Source organism: Poromitra crassiceps, assembly GCF_964638095.1.
Source record: "Poromitra crassiceps genome assembly, chromosome: 21".
Classification (NCBI taxonomy): Eukaryota; Metazoa; Chordata; class Actinopteri; order Beryciformes; family Melamphaidae; genus Poromitra; species Poromitra crassiceps.
In genome coordinates, this window is record NC_139638.1 from 2,091,329 (window position 1) to 2,111,624 (window position 20,296).

The following is a 20,296-nucleotide window of genomic DNA, read 5'->3' on the forward strand; positions in this document are numbered from 1 at the left end:
GAGTAGCCGCAGGTCTAACGAGCTCCGTATATTTTAACATATTATACCACACCATTTTGATATTTCAGTGACATAATTCTGCCTGTGCATTGAAGAAACATTTTTTGAGCTTAATGGCGACTAGAAACCAAGTAAGGTCGGGCAAAGCGGCTCAAAACCCGCCTAACTCTGCACTCAAACAATTGGTCATGGACCCAGCTAATGCTAGCAGCTCCATCCGCCTCCCACCTAGCCAACAAGGGCCGCCTGCTTCACCTTCACCTTCACCCATACAAGAGCCGGAGCAAAATACCCTTCTCCAGCTGGTTAAAGCCGAGCTGGACGCCTCCCGACAGCTGATGAGCGACACAATTAGACAAGAGATGGCTAATTTCCGCGCTGAAATCAAGCAAGACCTCGAGGCCCTCCGTCGCGATACTAAAGCGGACATCGCTTCCCTAACAGCGGAGTTCAGAGCCGAGACGGCGTCCCTTCGCTCAACACAGGCCGAGACGACTACCGCTGTGCGGGATATTGAGGGCGCTCTCAACCGCCATGACACCAATATTACTGAGCTGGTGCATCATTTCTGTTTTGAAGGTGGAGATGGCGAAACTTAAGGACCGGAATGACGACTTGGAGAACAGGAGCCGCCGTCAGAACCTGAGAATCATCGGGATCCCTGAGGAAGCAGAAAGTGGCAATCCTACGGCATTCATGGCCTCTTTTTTCAACGAGGTGCTGGGCGATGATATATCTAACCCCGTGGTGCTTGATCGTGCTCACAGATCCCTTGCTGCTAAACCCAAATCCGGGGACCGCCCCAGGCCTATGATAGTGCGGCTGCACTATTACTCGGACAGAGAGAAAATCCTACAAGTATCCAGAAACAAGGGCGAACTAAAATTCAGAGGGGCAAGGGTCCACATATTCCCTGATATGAGTGCCGAGCTCAGCCGCCGCAGAGCGGCTTTCAACCCGGTCAAAGCTAAGCTCAGACAGGCAGGCATCAAATACGGTCTATACCACCCAGCTGAGCTACGTCCCCGCAGATGTGGAGGACTTCCTCGCTAAACAGACTAATTCCTCAACGGGCCGAATGAGAGATTAAGATACGGTAAGAAGAGGATAGCTGCCTCAAATGCCCGGCACTGCATACAGGGACAAGGCTGGTTCGTAATTTCCACAGTTGGTGATATGTGACAATTCAATGTTTTTGTTAGCGTAACGTCTGGTGATGTGCGACAGTGGACGACTCATTCATTTTGTACAACCATGCCTGGTGATGTGCACCCGTGGACGACTCTGTCCTTTGTTTGTTTACACCTGTATTATCTAAGCGTGATAATAACTTTAAGTTTTCATCCCAGTACATATACTTTTTACTATGGTCGCTGCTCTGTTTTGTTGGGGGGGCTTCAGGTATGGGTGTTTATTATTAATAGTATTTGTTTCGATAAGAAAGGAGAATGTATTCTTGGGGATGCATTTGGGTGGACAATTATTCACATCACCAGCAAGAGGCGGACTGTACACCTCTCACGGGCTACATTTAGATGGACAATTATTCACATCACCAACAAGAGGCGGACTGTACACCTCTCACGGGCTACATTTAGATGGACAATTATTCACATCACCAGCAAGAGGCGGACTGTACGCATCTTTCGCGAATATGTTTGGACTCAGTCACAGCAAAGCTACGGTACAAGTATGCTTATGTTTACATTTGGGCGTTTCTACCCTCATCTCCGAGGAGGCTGCTAGTTTTATACTTTATACTTGGATACCGTAGGCGGGGTTTATAGTTTCATTTCAGGTGTGGCAATTGAAACTTATAATGCACTTAAGGAGCATTGTTTTTTGTTTTGTTTTGTTGTTTTGATGTTACTGCCTAAGGCAGCTCAAGGGGAAAGAACCAAGTGTGCCAGGGGATTCTTACTTCTCGTTTGGGGAGTGGTAAGTCGGAGGAAGGGGGCATTTTGTTTCATGTTTGTACTTATTGTTACATATTTTGTGTCAAGGTGCGCACGGAGATGTTTTTCTGAATGCTGTAGTAACAGTCAATTCTTTGATTTCTTGTGATTATGGCTAACGCACTGCTAACAAGGAGTAATGAAGGCAATATTACAGTAAATTGCATCAGTTGGAACACCAAGGGGGTTAATAATATTATCAAACGTAATAGAGTCTTATCATATTTGAAAAATCTGTCTGTTAACGTTGCTTTTCTCCAGGAAACCCATCTCACGACTTCTGACCACAACAGATTACGCAAAAACTGGGTGGGGCAACTATATCATTCTAATTACCAACACAAGAATCGGGGAGCTGCTATTCTTATTAATAAGAACATGCCCTTTATTATGCAGAATGTTACTGCAGACAACCAAGGAAGATCTGTTGTGGTCACAGGTACCCTATTCAATGTCCCTTTAATATTGGCCAATGTATATGCCCCAAATGGGGATGATGCACAGTTTATGAAAACATTTTTATCTTCATTACCTAACTTAAACACTCACAGGCTCATTTTAGGGGGTGATTTTAACTGTGTGTTACATCCAGTAATAGATCACTCCTCTAAGACTCCCTACAATATAACGAAATCAGCAAAGACCATTAATTCCTTTCTACAGATGTATAATATGTCAGATCCGTGGCGGTTTCTATACCCTGATTTAAGACACTACTCATTCTTTTCCGCTGTGCATCATTCCTATTCCCGGATTGATTACTTTATAATCGACAGCCAGCTGCTGACCTCAGTTAAAGACAGCAAGTATGAAGGCATTGTTATCTCTGACCATGCACCTGTGGTTTTGCAATTATCTTTTCCAAAGAAAGCTACCCGGCACCCTTGGCGTTTTAACAATCTTTCGTTAGCTGATGATTCATTTGTTGAATCCATTAATAGAGAGATTGATTTTTACCTGGTCATAAATGATACGCCAGATGTTAACAAATCCACTCTTTGGGAAACGCTTAAAGCTTTTTTAAGAGGAGTAATAATTTCACACACTTCTTGGAAGAGCAGGTATGGGAGGAGACGTCTTAAAGAGCTCTCTGACCAAATTCAACAGTTGGACCATACCTACTCAACCGCTCCCACTCCTGAACTTTTAAAGGAGAGATCAAGTCTGCAGACAGTTTGACTTGATGACCACACGTCATACAGAACAGTTATTACTTCAAACTCGCTCCAATCTGTATGAACATTCAGACAAGTCGGGCAAGATTCTTGCTCAACAGATCAGACAACTCACAGCCTCTACTCTGATCACAGGCATCCGTAAACAAGATGGCCAGATTTCTAATGATGAGCAGGAGATTAATGACGAGTTTAAGTGTTTTTATTCCTCTCTCTATTCCTCTGAAATGGTCTTTGACCCCTCTATAACTGGATTTGCTCTTTCAAAACATAAATTTAACCTCTATGTCATGAGGAAACGGAAATCGCATCGATATGCATGAAGCATAACGTCAGCTGTGCCTGTGAACAGCAGTCAATCTGCTGCCACAATTGAGCCCCTCCGTCTCCGCTGCGATAGCCCCTCTATATGATTTAGTTGCCGACACCAGCGTCTTTCTGAAAAGTTACATTATTCTCAGCTGGGAGCCGGCGACAGGCTGTGAAAAAGCGGGGGGATGCAGCGCACTTTTCAGTGCAGAGCAAACGCAGAGCAAGCAGCAGAGCCCCAGAGACACTCCCACGGAGGAGGAGGAGGGGGGTGGGGCACGCAGAGCACTACAGCATACAACCATTGACAGTAAACACAGACCCAGGCAGCAGCAGGCTCGATAGACAGAGAGACAGGCAAACAAGCTAGAATATGATGCCCACCAGCAGTAAATCAAGACCAGCAAGAAGGTGTAGGGTCTGCGCACGCAGTGGCCAGCGCTGCTGGTTGCAGCTAAAAAATATTATTTGGCCAAACAAAATTCCTTTGTTTTCACTATTTTATTGAAGGAAATTATTTTTGAGGTGTCATTACATCAGAAAATATTAGCTTCAGAGTCAATGATGTGCTTGAAATGCTTCAGTTCACAAAAGGCGGAATATCTCAGCTTCTAAATTGAAACGTGTGTTTTTGCTAAAATCAACCTATCTTCTCCGGCTGATAACTAAAGAACGGAAAATGATATCAATAAACTTTTTTTTGCAGATGATAGAAGAGAGTCTCATCGTTCTTTGTGCGTGTTTGGTGTTTACATAGTAATATCACACAATATTCTGTGGGCCTCGAGAGATCACTGAAAACGCTCTGAAACTCTGGCACTGGGAGCGTCCGTTCTCCAAAAGTGGCTGGCACTCAATGAGTTAACGTAGGAAAAATATTCCCACAACGCGGACTTTTTCGACGGGGGGGGGGGAGTTCTGGGGCTTCTCAGCAGCCATTATCACGTTGAATAACAATAACCTACACACTATGGTTGTAAACAGTCACAGGCACTTGATCACAGCTTCACTGACTGCTCTGAGTCTGGGCAGCCGGGAGGGTGAAGGGAGGGGCCGCATAACTCTACACCCTGCTTGCAGCCAGACTGCAAGCGACCTGGGCACTCGGGGGAAACAAACAGCTAATACCGTGTGGAAGGTATGACTAGAGGGGACCTAGAGGTGATAATCAGATTAATGTGTTACTTACAGGTTGAGGTTGATTAAGTCTCTCCATGCTGTCTCTTCTGTCCGCCATTGTAGTCTAGCGCATCTTGTTTGAACACTGCGCATGCGCACATAACAGTAGCTCTGCGATTGGTTTAAAAGTGTGGAGAAAATGTAAGGAGCCATATGAGTGGCTGAAAGCAAACACACCTGATTGGCTGATGAATCTGTCAATCAGAATCATACATTTGATTGACAGCTTTATTAGCCAATGGTGACGTTCGTTGATCTGCGACCTCAGGGGAGTCTCAAAATTCACCATTTTCAATTCAAATGAGAAGCAGTTTGTAAATGCACATTCAGCAATTCGCATGATCTGTGAATTTATATTACAAGTGTGCCTCAAAATAATATTTGTGAAGCAGAGCGTGTGGATTTCCGAATTTATATTACAAGTTTGCATAAAAATTATATTTGTGAAGCAGAGCGTGTGCATTTCCAAATTTATATTACAAGTTTGCATAAAAATTATATTTGTGAACCAGAGCGTGTGCATTTGCGAAACAGACTGTGTGCATTAGTGAGTCCGAAATACAACTGCGAAACAAAGCATGTGCATTCGTGAAAAACCCTGCGAGAGTTCATTCATTATGAGACTGTTCTGGCTCCATAGTAATCCCGCAAGGGAATTCCATTCTAACTAACCTATCAGTAGAGACCAACGTATCGGCCTAAATCTATACTATCTATACTATAATGACGGGATCGTCTGTCTCTCTCTCTGTCTGTCCTTCGCGTATCTCGAGAACCGTTGGTCGGATCGACTTCAAACTCAGGGGGTGCACTGATGGCGACCCAACGGAGTGCGGTGCCCTGTTTCCGTGCGATTCGGACGCGAAACATGTTCGATATTTGAATATTTGTCTTCAGTTCTGCTCCTTCGATCCCTAAGCCCCAGCTTTAATTAGGGCTGTTGACACCTACTGAGAAAGTAAACAGAGGAACGACCTTGTGTTTAGGGTGGGCAGCATCCCTCCTTAGGTTCCAATTAAGAGCAGAGGGTGAAGAAATCTCCTATGTATGTGCTTGTCCAAATATGCATTTACGAGTCTGTCATGAATAAAATCAAGGGGAAATAATCAGTAGAGCTAAATTTTTTATGTGGCTATAATGGTAGGCTATAATGAGTCACGCATTCAGAAATAATATGCTCTAGGGCAGGGATACTCAGGGGCACTTTACACGAGGACGGTTTCCTATGGAAACGGGTAATTATTTTATCGTTAGTGCCTCCCTTTTAGACGGCGACGGCGAATTCGCGCTTAGGAAACGACACATTTTGGAACCACCCTCCAGAGTGAAATTGTTTGATACGCTTCCCGCTGAGGGCTCCATGTAATCGCTTTGGAAAGGCACATTTCAGAAACTCTGACATGCCTGCACACGCGACACGCACGATTACGCCATAGCCGTGCGCGAGTTGGCAACCAAATAAAACGTCAGTATGAATGAGGTTTGGCAACATTCAGAATTAAGCTACACTGCGGCCAACATGCGGCCAACATGTTCAGAACATTACTGCTGCGAGGAGCCGATGGCTGTACCTGGTCGGCATTTAACGTTAGTTACAAAAGCACATCGACAGTGTTTTCTCACTGCCAGTAGCCTACAGTAGGGTTTGCGGGCTTGACAGATAGCACACTCAGCGCTCCCGGTCCTCGCTGCTCGTTAAAGATTTCCAATAGGCGTTATTCTGATAAACTAGTCACATATATGTTACATTCTCACCCGACAAATATTAAAACTTTAAAACAGTTTAGGGTTTTTTTTTGTTTGAAAAAAGCTTTTTGGCAAGTCAAAATGACTGCGGAAAGCGTACTCTACTTCCACGTTTAAAACCGGAAAGACGATTACGAAATTACGTCATGCAGAAGCGTCCTTGTATGGGCAAAGAATAAGGTGATCACACTGCCACCTAGCGACCTGGCATGTACATTACGGCGTTTTAAAAATTCAACAGCGCTCATGTAAACAGGAAGAAGGTGTGAAGGAAACGCTATTGTGTCGTTTCTTTCAGAAACTGTCCTCGTGTAAAGGGCCCCTCAACTTGCTTTGCCCGGGGGCCACTTTTGTGAAATGATAGGAGGCCAGGGGCCAGCTAATAAACAAACAATATACATTTTTCTGTAGCGGATTGTAGTTTTTTGGGGTGTCAGCCGGAGTTTAGTCTGACAATGTTGTACATACATAAGTGCCTGGGTAGCGAGCAGACGGCGGTATTTGACAATTTAACTGGAGCTCAGCCAAACTTTATTTCAAAATAATTATTAATGTGAATTAGATTCTAATTCACAATGAAAACTAACGTGAAATTATTAGGAAATGGTCAGGGGGCCACTCTTCACCCTGTCGCGGGCCGCATCTGGCCCCCTGGCCGCAAGTTGAGTATCACTGCTCAAGGGCCACGCCACTTCCGGGAACCCCCATCCTGTGTAAGTAGGGTTGGGAGTGTGCCCTATTCTGCAGTGCAGTGCCCTGTTTTTGTGCAATTCGGCATAGCGCCACCTACTGGCAACATACAAAAATGCTGTTTATCTCAAGAACCGTTCGTCCGATCGACTTCAACTTTGGGGAGTTCAGTTCAGTTCAGTTTATTGAAAAAGGGGGCAGAGCATATTAATCAACAATTCAATGTAAATACACCAGGTTTAGCCAAAAGGCTAGTTTCCACCCGTAGTCCCCGGCCAAGGTGTTGCAACAGGCTTCCTAAAAGAATAAAAATAGAAAGAGAAGTAAACTGTAAAAACACACAGAGCAAAGCTATAGCGCAGGTTATGTGCCTGTTTGTTGGTTGATGAATGCTTTGAGTGGGGGTGGAGCCAAGTCATGGATTACTTTATAGACAAGGCAGGTGTTTGCAAATGTGATGTTGTTCTTCCAGCTCAGTGTGTTATATTTGTCCAGGATTGAGCAGTGGTGGAAGTGTCTTGGTTTTTTATCTAGTGTTTTGAGTGTCTGTTTGTATAATGATTCTAATGGTTTGCATGTTGTTTGGTTGGCCTGTGACCAGCTTGTCAGACAGTAGTTGAAGATCATGAAAATCATGGAGTGAACAAACATTGAGTGGAGTGCGCTTAGGGGGACTCAAGGGAGTGCAGGGAGCTGAATTCCGTGCAATTTGGCATTGCGCCACCTACTGGCAACACAAAAAGCGCTTTATCTCCATAGCCATTCATCTGATCGACTTCAAACTTGGAGAGTGTGCTGCTGGGAAACTGACATAGAACAGTGCAGAATGTTGTGCAATTCGGCACAGCGCCACCTACTGGCAACACAAAAAGTGGTTTATCTTGAGAACCATTCGTCCGATCGACTTCAACTTTGGGGAGTGCGCTGATGGGAATTCGACGCAGTGCAATTTGGACTTATTCCAGGACTGTTTGTATGTATTTTCTTCGCATATCTCGAGAACCGTTTGTTGGATCGACTTCAAACTTGACTGAGTGCAGTGTGTGTGCGGAGGGGGAGCGCCCACGGGGTGGTGCATGGGGGAACGGGCACTGCACTAGTAATAATAATACATTCAATTTATATAGCACACTTCACAAGGTGCTTTACAGATGCATGATAAAAGCAATCAATCAAACAAGGAAAAAAATTAAATAAAAACAGCTACTGATGTCAATGTTATCACTAGGTAAAGTTGAGATTTTGTGTCATGTTTTCATCAATGCATGGCGGGGGATAAACAAAAATTACAGGACTTCAGTGTCTATTTCTATATTTTTGTTTTGATTATTGTACGAGTTCTTAATTTTTTATTGTACATGTTATTTATATTGTGTAAAGCTCTTTGTATTTTGGAAAGCGCTCTATAGATAAAGGTTATATTATCTTTAGAATACTGTGTAGACTGAGTGAGGACTTATCCTAGGGGACCCTCATCTGGCCGGGATATGGCATTGCAACTCTGAAACTGAACTGCTCCTGTCTGCTGAAAGAGGTCACCATAACCAAAAATACGTCCACTTCACTTGAAATGTCCGTTAGGCCTACCTGTTGAATGAATGAATTGACAGTTTGAATGATCAGAATCCAGTGTTCACTAAACAGGTTTACAGCTCTGCATGTGTAAGAGTTTTACCCTGCTGCTTTAGTCATACTGTAGACCAGTGGTACTCAACCTTTTCCCTACTCAAGAGCCACATTGACCAAAAAAAAAAAAATCTTTGCAAGAGCCACAATCCAAAAAAAAGTCCCTTTCCTCACATTATTTATTCTTAGATTTTTATTTATTTATGTATTTTAAGTAGAACTTAAAAGAGCCACAACTACCCATAAAGGAGCCACATTTGGCTCTAGAGCCTCAGGTTGAGTATCACTGCTAGACCTTTGTGTTACCAGGCAGGTCACTTAAGATCAAATTCTTATTTACAAGGACGGCAATACTCCTTAAGACGTGTGTGTGTGTGTGTGTGTGTGTGTGTGTGTGTGTGTGTGTGTCCCAGGTGCCCTTTTCAAATTAAAACACTGTGACAGAGTTTCTAAACGGGCACCAGAGGAGCGATGAGATAAAAGTGACATAAGTCTGAACAAGGCACTATTACATGTAGGCTGCTCATGCATGCATTAGCTCTCTCCAATAGCTATTGCCTTTAGCAGTGAGCAGTTGAAGCTACATACATGTTGTCATCCTCTGCATAAAGTCACAAGACACTTTTCTCTAATCTAATTTGTACAGAAACAAATATGGTATTCCTTCTCATTAAAAAAAGGTCACATTTCTGAGACACCAGACTCCATTGAGAAGCAATCCCTGGGCCCAGATCTGTGTAAGTCATCTAAATTTGTCAAGTCAAGTGATCAAGTCAAGTGATTCCCCAAACGCCTCTTCATTTTGAACAGCTTGAATGAATGAATGAATGAATGAAACCTTTATTTATCCCCGAGGGGAGATTCAGGCGTCTAAAAACAGCAACAGCAGCAGGGGTTAAAAAATACAGAGCAGACAGATAAATAGAGATAAATAAAAACAATACAATTTAAAAAAAATAAGTTAGTCTATGTGCAAAGTCCGTTTTGTAAAGTGCAGGGCCATGTGCAAAAATGCATACGCAAATGAGCGAGTGCAAAAATGCATAAAGTGACTAAAACAGGTCTCACTTCTTGTTATGGAGCCTGATGGCCGCTGGCATGAAGGACTGGCCAAAGCGCTTTGTGGAGTGTCGGGGGGGGGGGAATGAGTCTGTGGCTAAAAGTGCTCTTCATCCCCATTAGCACACCATGTAGGGGATGGGAGGGGTTGTCCAGCATAGCGTGCAGTTTCCTCCTCATCCTTGTCTCTGCAACCACCTCCAGACTGCTCAGCTCAGCTCCAACTACTATAGCTTAGTGCAGTTTCACCTGGAATTATTAATAAAAAAATATATAATTATTAACTTTCTATTCCATTAGATTACTCTTGTTAACTATAACGCACACCGCTTGGACTGTAAATTCCTATTTAATGCCTATTCAACTTGGACTGTAAATTCATATTTAATTCCTACTTAACACTCCTTCTATTTGTGTATATATATATATATTGTATATATAATTGGACTGCATTTGCAATGTTGTGATTTTGTCTTTTAGATATTTTCCTTTTATCTCTGAATATCAATATGACCGCTACGCTGCATACAACATATTCCTCGTATGTAATCTTGCATATTGTGGCAATAAAAGTGATTCAGATTCTGATATACAAATTAACTTTGTTGGTAGGGCCAATTTTGAGATGTCAAAGTTGTTCAATTTCATATTGCATTTAATTTAATACAGCAAAAAAAAGTTTTTAGATTGGATTACATATGAAGGTAAAAAATGCAAGTGTACTGTATGTGCATGCCACTGTCCAAAACTCACATGAGAAAATGTTCCAAACATCCGTCTCAGGATAATAACCTTTGTGTTCCAAAGCTGTGTTTGTTTACTGATTACTTGCTTGACTATACGACCAAACAAGTTCAACTACAGTTGATAGAGCAGTACATTCTTTCAAATGAGTACGCCCATCAAACTGTTTATTCTGGGTTGCTTCTGAGTGACATTTTCATACTATCGAGGAAGTGTGTGATGTATGCCCAGAGCACCAGAGTGACAAAGACTCTATCATTTCTAGTAGATGGTACACCCAACACCTTGCCACATCTTTAAGAAACAGCCAAGCAACGCCGCATGCTGTGTAGTAGTGCCTTGGAGATTACAACTGATGTCATGTAATATTGGAATTAATGCTGTGTTAATGCCAGTTGTTATGCAATGGAATTGGTGCCAATTATCATCATTCCTCATCCCGCAATAAACAACACCAATTCCAGCCAATATGAAACAAATATTGAAGGAAGGCAGGAATCAGGAAGTTATCTTATAAGAATGTATTCAGGCAAACATATACCCCTGTAAACTGCATTACAGAGGGACTGCAATCTTCTCAATACATGATGTATAGAATACAGAGGGTCATAGATGCAGTGAAGATTCAACAGTTGTCATGGATTCTTATACAGTAGGCAGAGAGGAGAGCAAGAGGCAGGAGGGAATCTGACTTGGAGCACATGTTTTATCTTTGAGCTGCAACAGAAGCTGGCGCCAAGCAAGGTCAACCACATGTGACATGACATGTTACTGTGGGCAGAGGGTGAAATCTGCTTTTACCTACAGTATGTGTGTGCAGTTTATGATTATAACTAACACCAATAACTACAATAACTATTTGTATGCAATTATAGCTTATTGAATATGAAATACAAATTAATGTAACTTACATTTTCTCCGACATTACCTCTCCAACTGTCCAGAGGAAGAACAACATGCAAACTCCAGACTCTTTTTTGTGGGAGTGCTGGGAAAGAAAGCACTATATGAATACAGTAACACACTGATGAGCTGTGCCTATTATCTTGCATCAAAATGTTGTGTGAAATGGTCTCCTATTTAACAATGTATTTCTTACATTGAAACATGGGCCTTTGCTATGGGCTGAATGTAATTGTACACTAAACTGAAATGCAGCAAATCTGTATCAGATACACATTCAAAAGGAAGGATGATTCTGGAATATATAATTTCCTGCATGTAAAACGGTTGGTTACATTGTAACCCAGGTTCTCTCAGTGGAGAATCTTTCCAAATATGAATTCTATTTGTATGGGATTATATCGTGATTCAGCACAGCTGTCATAGATTAGCTTGTATAAGACATAATCACATCACCTGTGTGATTGTGGCTGCGCGCTGATTGGCCCAAGGCCATAAAAGCTACTACGCATGCTGCCTTGGTTAAGCTGATTAGAAGCATGTTTCGGAGTGGCTCTTGGTTGGAGAGTCTCCACTCAATGAACCTGGGTTACAATGTAACCAACCATCACCTATTGTAGACTCTCTCCAAATACAAATTCTATTGATATGGGGTGACCTCTGTCAGACAGTGAAACCAAGCAGACCCAGCTGCTCCTGTGGGACCCCGACATGGCAGTTGAGTTTGAATGAGTGGCAATCTATCAAAAATGTAGGCCTCACCTCACTGGTGATGACGTTTAAGTACAGTGTTGACTCATTCTAGGTGACAACCCAAAATGTTGTTTGACCGTTGACATTTTTCTTTTCATCTGGGCCCTAAAGCCTCCATTGCTTTTCAACACAAAGAGAGGCGTGTACTATACATTCACATTGTGTATTAAGATATGGCAAGACAAGGGAAGAATAGACTGTGTCAACAAGACATATAGATGTCTGGGTGTAGAACAGAGGTTACATGGTGGGTCTCCTCTATTTAAACCTTCACAGCCTCTCTCCTCCTCACTCCACAGATTCACCTTCTGCAGACACACGCGAACAGGTAGGAACACAGTTGGAAATAAAGGCATTTAATTGCCTATTTTCTTGTCTTTGAGGTAGGTCTTTTTCTGATAACTTTACACCTGTTTTGCAGAAATAAAACTGTACTCACAGTAGTATATCTCCACAATTAAAGTCAATCAATTGTATTTGAAAAGATGTATAGGCAAACCTATGTCAAACTGCTTCTAGCAAGTTTGTGTCAAACAGCTAGAATTTCACGATTTCTGATAAGGTTAGTTGCTTTTGTATGGGTGTCTTAACTTTTCCCAAGTGCGTGAAATTTTGAAAACCGAAAACTTTATGAATATTCAAATGTATTAGTTCTTTATGATGAATTCAGCAAACCTAGATAGAATAGCAATTCATTTTATTTCTCTCCAGCTCATCCTCACTCTGAGAGACATGGATAGACAACGTGCTAGACAAGCAACAGGATTGGAACTGGGTCTGTTCTGCATGGTCGGAACTTTCAAGAAACACGCCGGACCTGATGGAAAACTGAGCAAGGGAGAGCTTCACAAGCTCATCAAGGAGCAAGTTCCTGCGCTTGCTGTGAGTTTAAGAATCAGAATCAACTTACATAATACTTTAAACCACTTACAATGCAAACGCAAAGAGCAAGACATCCTATCCTATGATAAGAATGCAAACTGTCTGTGTGTGTGTGTGTGTGTGTGTGTGTGTGTGTGTGTGTGTGTGTGTGTGTGTGTGTGCACAGGGCCGATTTTACCAACGGGCTTACCCGGGCTGAAGCCCGGGGCCCGGGACATCAAGGGCCCCCAAAAAAAAACAAAAAAACGTTTTTTTTTTTTTTTGGGGGGGGGGACCCTTGATGTTTTTTTTTTGGGCCCCCTGTCCAGGGTCTTCGCAGAAAATGTTTTTTTTACTGACGGCATTCAATTTTTTTTGCAGAGTAATAGCATCCACTGTGAGAGGGTGTCCACCCGCTATGCCGACCACTCGCAATGCCGACCTTAGGTTTAGGCGTGGGGGGTGGGAGAGGTTAGGTTTTGGGTTAGGGTCTGGGGGAGGTTAGGTTTAGGCGTGGGGGTGGGAGAGGTTAGGTTTTGGGTTAGGGTCTGGGGGAGGTTAGGTTTAGGCATGGGGGCTGAGAGAGGGGAGGTCGGAACAACGACATGGAACCCTGTGAGAGGGCTCCCTAATTTGTAGATGAAATAGTGCAATTCAAAGAATTCATCAAAAACAAAGACAATAAAAGTGTGCGGCACTTGCTTCAAATAATAAGGAAGAGGAACCTGTCATCAGTTTTTCCAAATGTGGATATTGCCTTCAGGATTTACTTAACTCTCCCTGTAACAAATGCCTCTGGAGAGCGCTCCTTTTCAAAACTTGGGCTTGTCAAGAACAGGATACGGTCTACAATGGGACAAGAAAGGCTCACCCACTTGACATTGATGTCATTGGAAAGTGACATTGTTAGAACATTGGACTTCACCACTCTAGTCAAACGCTTTGCCATGGCAAAAGTCAGGAAGAAGACATTTCAGGTACGAACAGACTTGAATACTGCTTGATTGATTTGTGCAATAATTGTGAGAATGTGTGTGTGCACTGTAATAATAACAGCAATAATAAATACTAAATAATAATAATAAAAGTGCTTGTTGTGACATCTCAGTGGCAATGCTTTCTTTCCAATCAGGCTGTTTATGAAAGAACATGATGGCTAAACCCTACAGTTTGTGTTTGTAAGTTAGAATGCTGACAGGAGAGCAGGTGGTGACATGAAAGTTAGTGATAAAAGGAGAAGATACTGAATAATGACATCAACAGTATAATCCTAATGTTGATTTAAAATGAGATATTCCTTTAAATACGGCTAAAAAAGGCAAAAAAAAACCACTAATTTTTTTTTTCTGCGGTGCCCGTTGGGCGCCACCGAAGCCCCCCCTTCCGCTTGAGGGGGGGGCCCTGCAGAGATGAATAGCCCAGGGGCCCATGAAGTGTAAAATCGGCCCTGTGTGTGCAGAATTGTGTTCGGCCACAGCTATGCCATTTTACGTGTGGTCGCGCTGAATCTTTCAGGAAGTGTAAAGAGCACATCTGCGGGTGACCCAACGGTGCCAGATATTTTTTATTAGGTGATTAGGACCGACTAAATGGGCAAAAACAGCTAATTAGTGGCCAAAATGCCAAGACAGGTTCAGCACCATGGAGGGCTGCAGAGTGGAGGAGCCCACAGGTGCTCAAGAGTGGAGCAACAAAGAGTTATAATCAGCCAATTGAAGTGGACTATGAAACCCGGGGACGGGTATTCTGCTAGTCTATCTATACTATAATGATGATAGCGTCTGTCTGTCTGTCTGTCTGTCTGTCTCTCTCTCTCTCTCTCTCTCTCTCTCTCTCTCTCTCTGTCTGTCCTTCGCGTATCTCCAGAACCGTTGGTCGGATCGACTTGAAACTCAGGGGGTGTGTTGATGGCAACCCGACGGAGTGCAGTGCCCTGTTTCCGTGCGATTCTAACGTGAAACACGTTCGATATTTGAATATTTGTCTTCAGTTCTGCGCTCCTTCATGCTCCAACTGATTTGGTCGCTGAGGAGGTGAGAACAGGCGGGGGGGGGGGGGGTGTTAAGTAAACATGAGAGAGAGGGCAGAGAATGGTAGGAGGACATGTATTTGTAAGCTGAATAAGCAGCATTAATATTCAAGTCTAGGGCAGTGATACTTTATCTCAAGAACCGTTCGTCAGATCGACTTCCACTTTGGGGAGCGCGCTTAGGGGGACTCAAGCACTGGTGAAAGTGGGCCGGAACCCTCCGGTGCGCAGTTCCTTTAAGACTTTCTGTGCCTGAACGCCGTTGGGGGAAGACATGCAGCTGCCTGTCAATCAAAATCCGATTGCTGCAGAGTGCAGAAGCAATCACGATCGCATAATTTCCAACAAGGAAAGACATGGCTGACGTTATGTCGTTAGGGTAATAAACAACAGTAGTCTCTCTCAGAAATTGTTCCAATGCAGTGTTTTAGACCTGTCAGTGGTTTTAATCGTGCTGTCTATCCACCTTATTTTTGTGAGGCTCCCGCTGTAAAATAATTCTGGGAGCAATATCCGGTCTAGAACGTGAGCAGCTGTGTTTACGCTGGCTTGACGCTGCCTGGATAGCACTCTGCACTGCAGCCCATGACTGCAGCGCGTGCCTCCTCGCATCGCATTTCCTTGTCGAACTCCGACGTTAAAAGTTTGCTCGTCACAAAATAACACTCGTTTTGGGAATGTAGCCTAATGATGTTATCTATCACATCCACTAACCTGTTGCTCGTTGAACAAATCGGCATTTATCAGCTCAGCTGCACCGTTTACAGATGGGTACATTAGACGGGCTGTGTTGTGTCAAGCTAGACATAACGGGGGAAGAGGACAGCAGAATGAAGCAGAGAGAGAGAGAGAGAGAGAGAGCTTTTACGCATGGTTTCATGGTGCCTCCGATGCGTAAAAGTCCATCGTTCATTCAGGAATGTTTTCAAGATGGCATTTGATTGTCTTGTCTGCCCACCCAGTGCCCAATTCAGTGTCTGTTCTTTGATTCCTGGTGGGAATCTTTTGCTTTGGATAAGGATTTCTCTGCTGACTGCATGGATAACTTCTGTGCACACTCTACTGTGCTTTTTTCCCTCTGTCTCCTGCATTATGAAAAGCTTTATAAATCCAAGCAGTAGGCTAATTCTCAGTAATTTACTTAGGTTACGTAGGCTACATATTCACCTTCCAGACGGCTTCTAGAAGAAAAAAATGCTTTTAAATTAGCTGTTTGATAAAACTATTTATAAACCTTGTTAATAAAAATTCTTATAAATGAGCCATTTAAATTAAATTAATTAAATTGACAAATGGAAGACTGATGCTGATTTGCAAAATGCGTGCATTTTTTTATCCATTTTCATATTCTTGCTTATTCATTTTCATATTATTTGTCCTTTGCATAATTCATTTCGCCTTTACTTTACCATTAGACAACTGTTTTACTTAAAGCACAATTGTGCCACACTGTATACAGGTTAATTAAGTAGGCTACTAACTTGCACAATAAATAATTAAATAAATAATTTGCTATACACTACATGATGTCAAAAATATGCGTGTTCAGGAACGCATGAAGCTGGGGCGGGAGGAGAACAATGACGCGATGAAGGTTGGAGTAGTAGTTCCGGCAAGAATTTCAATCCACTTTCACCCCTGGACTCAAGGTAGTGCAGGGAGCTGAATTCCGTGCAATTTGGCATAGCGCCACCTACTGGCAGCACAAAAAGCGCTTTATCTCATCCATTCATCTGATCGACTTAAAACTTAAAACTCGGGGAGTGCGCTTAGGGGGACTCAACGGAGTGCAGGGAGCTGAATTCCATGCAATTTGGCATAGCGCCACCTACTGGCAACACAAAACGTGTTTTATCTTGAGAACCGTTCATCCGATTGACCTCAAACTTGGGGAGTGTGCTCATGGGAACTCAAAGTAGTGCACGCTGAGTTTCTTGCAAATCTTGCAATTTCCCGCGCCACCTACTGGCAACACAAAAAGCAGTTTATATCAAGAAAGATTTGTCCGATTGACAAGATCAAACTTGGGGAGTGCGCTACTCGGACTCCGATGGAGTGCGGTGCCGCATTTCATGCAATTTGGACTTATTCCAAATGTATGTCTGTACTTCAAACTTGGGGAGTGCGCTTAGGGGGACCTGACAGAGTGCAGTGTGTGCGGGGGGGAAGCGCCCACTGAGTGGTGCATGGGGGAACTGGCACTGCACTAGTATTATATTAGTTACTCCAGTCAGGAGAACCTATGTGCGTTTCTCAAATGAAGTAATTTATCATCACTGTCATTTAAAGAAGCAGATTGATGATCAACTTTAATGTTTTTCTGCAAATTGTGTCTCAGCGTTTCTGCATGGCACTCAAGGTTAGGGCTGGCCAATATTGTGACTAGATGAGACCTAGATATTGTATTATATTTTGTTATGGTAATATCGTGATATTGCATAGTCGTCTTTTCCTGGTTTTAAAGGCTGCAGTAAAGTGAAGTCATTTTCTGAGCTTACCAGACTGTTCTAGCCGTTCTATTATTTGCCTTTACCCACTTATTATTTATCAAAAGTCACATTGTGTAAATATATTTTGTAAGAGTCCATATCGCCCAGCCCAATTTACAATTGAAAATCTAGCCCACTTTGTAGAAAATACAGAGATATATCACCTTTCGCCATTCAGCCTAAAAATACTGAGATATGATTTTTGGTCCATATCGCCCAGCCCTACTCAAGATCTTTGTTGTCGTCAGTGTTGGGGCTAGTAACGTGTTTTAGTACTAAATGACCATATTAGTTTTTCAATTAGTGTCATCTGTTAGTAGTTACATTACATAGAATATTTTTACTCACTGACTTTTACATGTACACACGAGACTTTACAAAATGTTTGGTCATGGAAATTTGGTTTAAAGGAAATCCATTGGTCAAAATGTGTATGAACCCTGGCTGTGGGTTCAGGGAAAGGTCAAGCACGCCCTCAGGCTCATCGTCCAGAATGAGTTGGGAAATATGGTAGTATTACACAGGGGATAGTCCCACCCTGGTTCCGAAGACCCCCTGAAGAAAGTAAACAAAGCTGTGTCAGCTGGCTGGCTGGCTATCTAGTTAATTCACTCATGTGAAACTATCCTGCCATCATCAACTTCACAAAGTCATGCACCACATTCATTCGGCTGCCTGTCGCATTTCCATGTCGACATCAAGGACCCTAAAAAAGGACATGTGTATGTGTGTGTGTGTGTGTGTGTGTGTATATATATATATATATATATATATATATACACACACACATATATACACACACACACACACACACACACACACACACACATATATATATATATATATATATATATATATATATATATATATATAATGAGAAGTGTCTGTATGTTGGCAGCAGAATTTTGTCCGGCCACAGCTATGATGTTTTCTGTGCGAAATGTGCTGAAACTTTTAGGGGGTGTAAAGAGCACCCGTGCGGTTGACCTGACGGAGATTGATTTTTTAATGAGTAACACATTTATAGTTTCTGTCTCATTCATGTTTAACACATTGAGTGCCACAGCGCTTCAGTAAAATTGTCTGGAGCCTGTGCCAGATTCACTTCCATTCAGTTGAAAACAGCTATAGAATTTTTTCTATTATGGCTATATTAACGGGGCTGGACTTTAATGAAACATTGAACACTCCTGCTTCTTCCAAAGAAGAAATTTTGTTTCTAGACAGTTCCATTATGAAATGACAGCCTCTCAAAAAAGTGCACTTTCAAGGGTTTTCTGTCGTTTTTTTTTAACTTTCCAAGATATAGTCCCTTTTATGAATACCTTTTGCACTCTAATTTCGAGCACATTCACTGACTCTGGCTGGTGTTTTCTGATGTGGTGGCGTGTGGTGTGGTTTCTGTGCAGCCTGTGTGCCACACACCCCTCTCCCCCCCCCCCTCTCCCCTCTCCCCTCTCCACCTCTGAGCTGCGGGCTCCTCCCACACGCACAGAGTTTGTTTTTTCGACTCCGTTTTTGCCCCGGACAGATCCCAGCGCCCATCAAGGAAATGACGCGCGCTGGCAAACGCGACTGAACGAAAAGGCTTGGCCGTTCGGCTTCGGATGCTGGCTTTCTAGGAAATCGTGTGGAGATAGATAGAAGCATAAGAGCTCAGTTGTGAGCGCGGATGCAGCCGAGCCCACTCTCCGCTGTAGACAGAGCAATATATACGGCTCTGGCAGAAAGCATGCATCGGTTTCCACGCTTTCTCCGCTGTCTCCTGTACAAAGTAAAGGATCTGAGGTGGGTGGAGCAGCTCCTGTGACGATGTTTAAGGTGGCGCCGTGTGATCCCTTGAAGGGATTCATGCTCACTGGCTAGGTACGACCTTAAACAGCAGAATTATGGAATAATATGAATTATGATTTTAGGACGTCCACAGACGTCCTTGGCACTCCTCGTTACTTTTTTTTAGGACGTCCACAGACGTCCTTGGCACTCAATGTGTTAATGTTGTAGGTTCTATGGAGTGGCGATGCCAAACATGTAAAAAACTCCATCTGAAGCGTGTCCCATCCATTAGTTTACAAGTGATTGACCGATTGTTTCTTTATTTTTCTTTCATTTAGGCCTAACTGTTTTCAGAGCTTCCTAGTTTGGTGAAGGAGCTGAAAGCTGTGAAAGATGAGCTAAAGGAAGGCTAAAGGCCTAAATATGGTCGTCCGTCAGAGCCTCGCCCCGCCCTCCCCGTAGGACGGCGGGTGGAGCGCCGTCCTACGGGGAGGGGGCGCCGTCGGCTGACGGGGGCTGCTCGAAAATGTGACTCAGCGCCGACGATACGTGCGTGACGTCAGCTGCACGAGAGTTGTGATTGGCCGTTGCCTTGGCTCATCGTTGTAAAGTCGCCTTTTAAAGCATGACGTTAGATTATAACGAACTAGTTGTGTGGCTTAGCCTTCCCAAATGTTGAGGGTCGTTTTTTAGAATTTAATACATAGAATTGGGAACGTTACATTCAATTTCATTCAGACTGCCTGGCACACAATCTCCGCCATTTTCACACGGAGCTTCCACAGGAGGAGGGAGGGCGTAGTGGCGTCCTAGCATGTAGGGCTCGCTGGCGCCGGCAGACGGCGAGACGGCTCCAATTCGAGGAGGACGGACGAGTCTGTTTAGGCCTTTAGGAGGATTTCAAGGCTACAGACGTCCCATTCCAGTTGGGCTTCAGGAGCCAGCTGACATACCTCTACCTGCATCAGCTGAAATGGTATAGTGCAGTTCCTTTATGTATAA

The 20,296-nt window shown here is 43.2% G+C and overlaps 1 pseudogene across 1 annotated transcript in view; it reads left to right on the forward strand.

The window, feature by feature from the left end:
• The first annotated feature begins 696 nt into the window (after window positions 1–696).
• The window catches only part of LOC310795690 (SPRY domain-containing SOCS box protein 1-like), a 33,252-nt pseudogene continuing 13,652 nt past the window's right edge, over window positions 697–20,296 (forward strand). Inside the window, exon 1 of the transcript in view lies at window positions 697–997. The product of the transcript in view is annotated as an SPRY domain-containing SOCS box protein 1-like (transcript). The remainder of the gene's footprint in view (window positions 998–20,296) is intronic.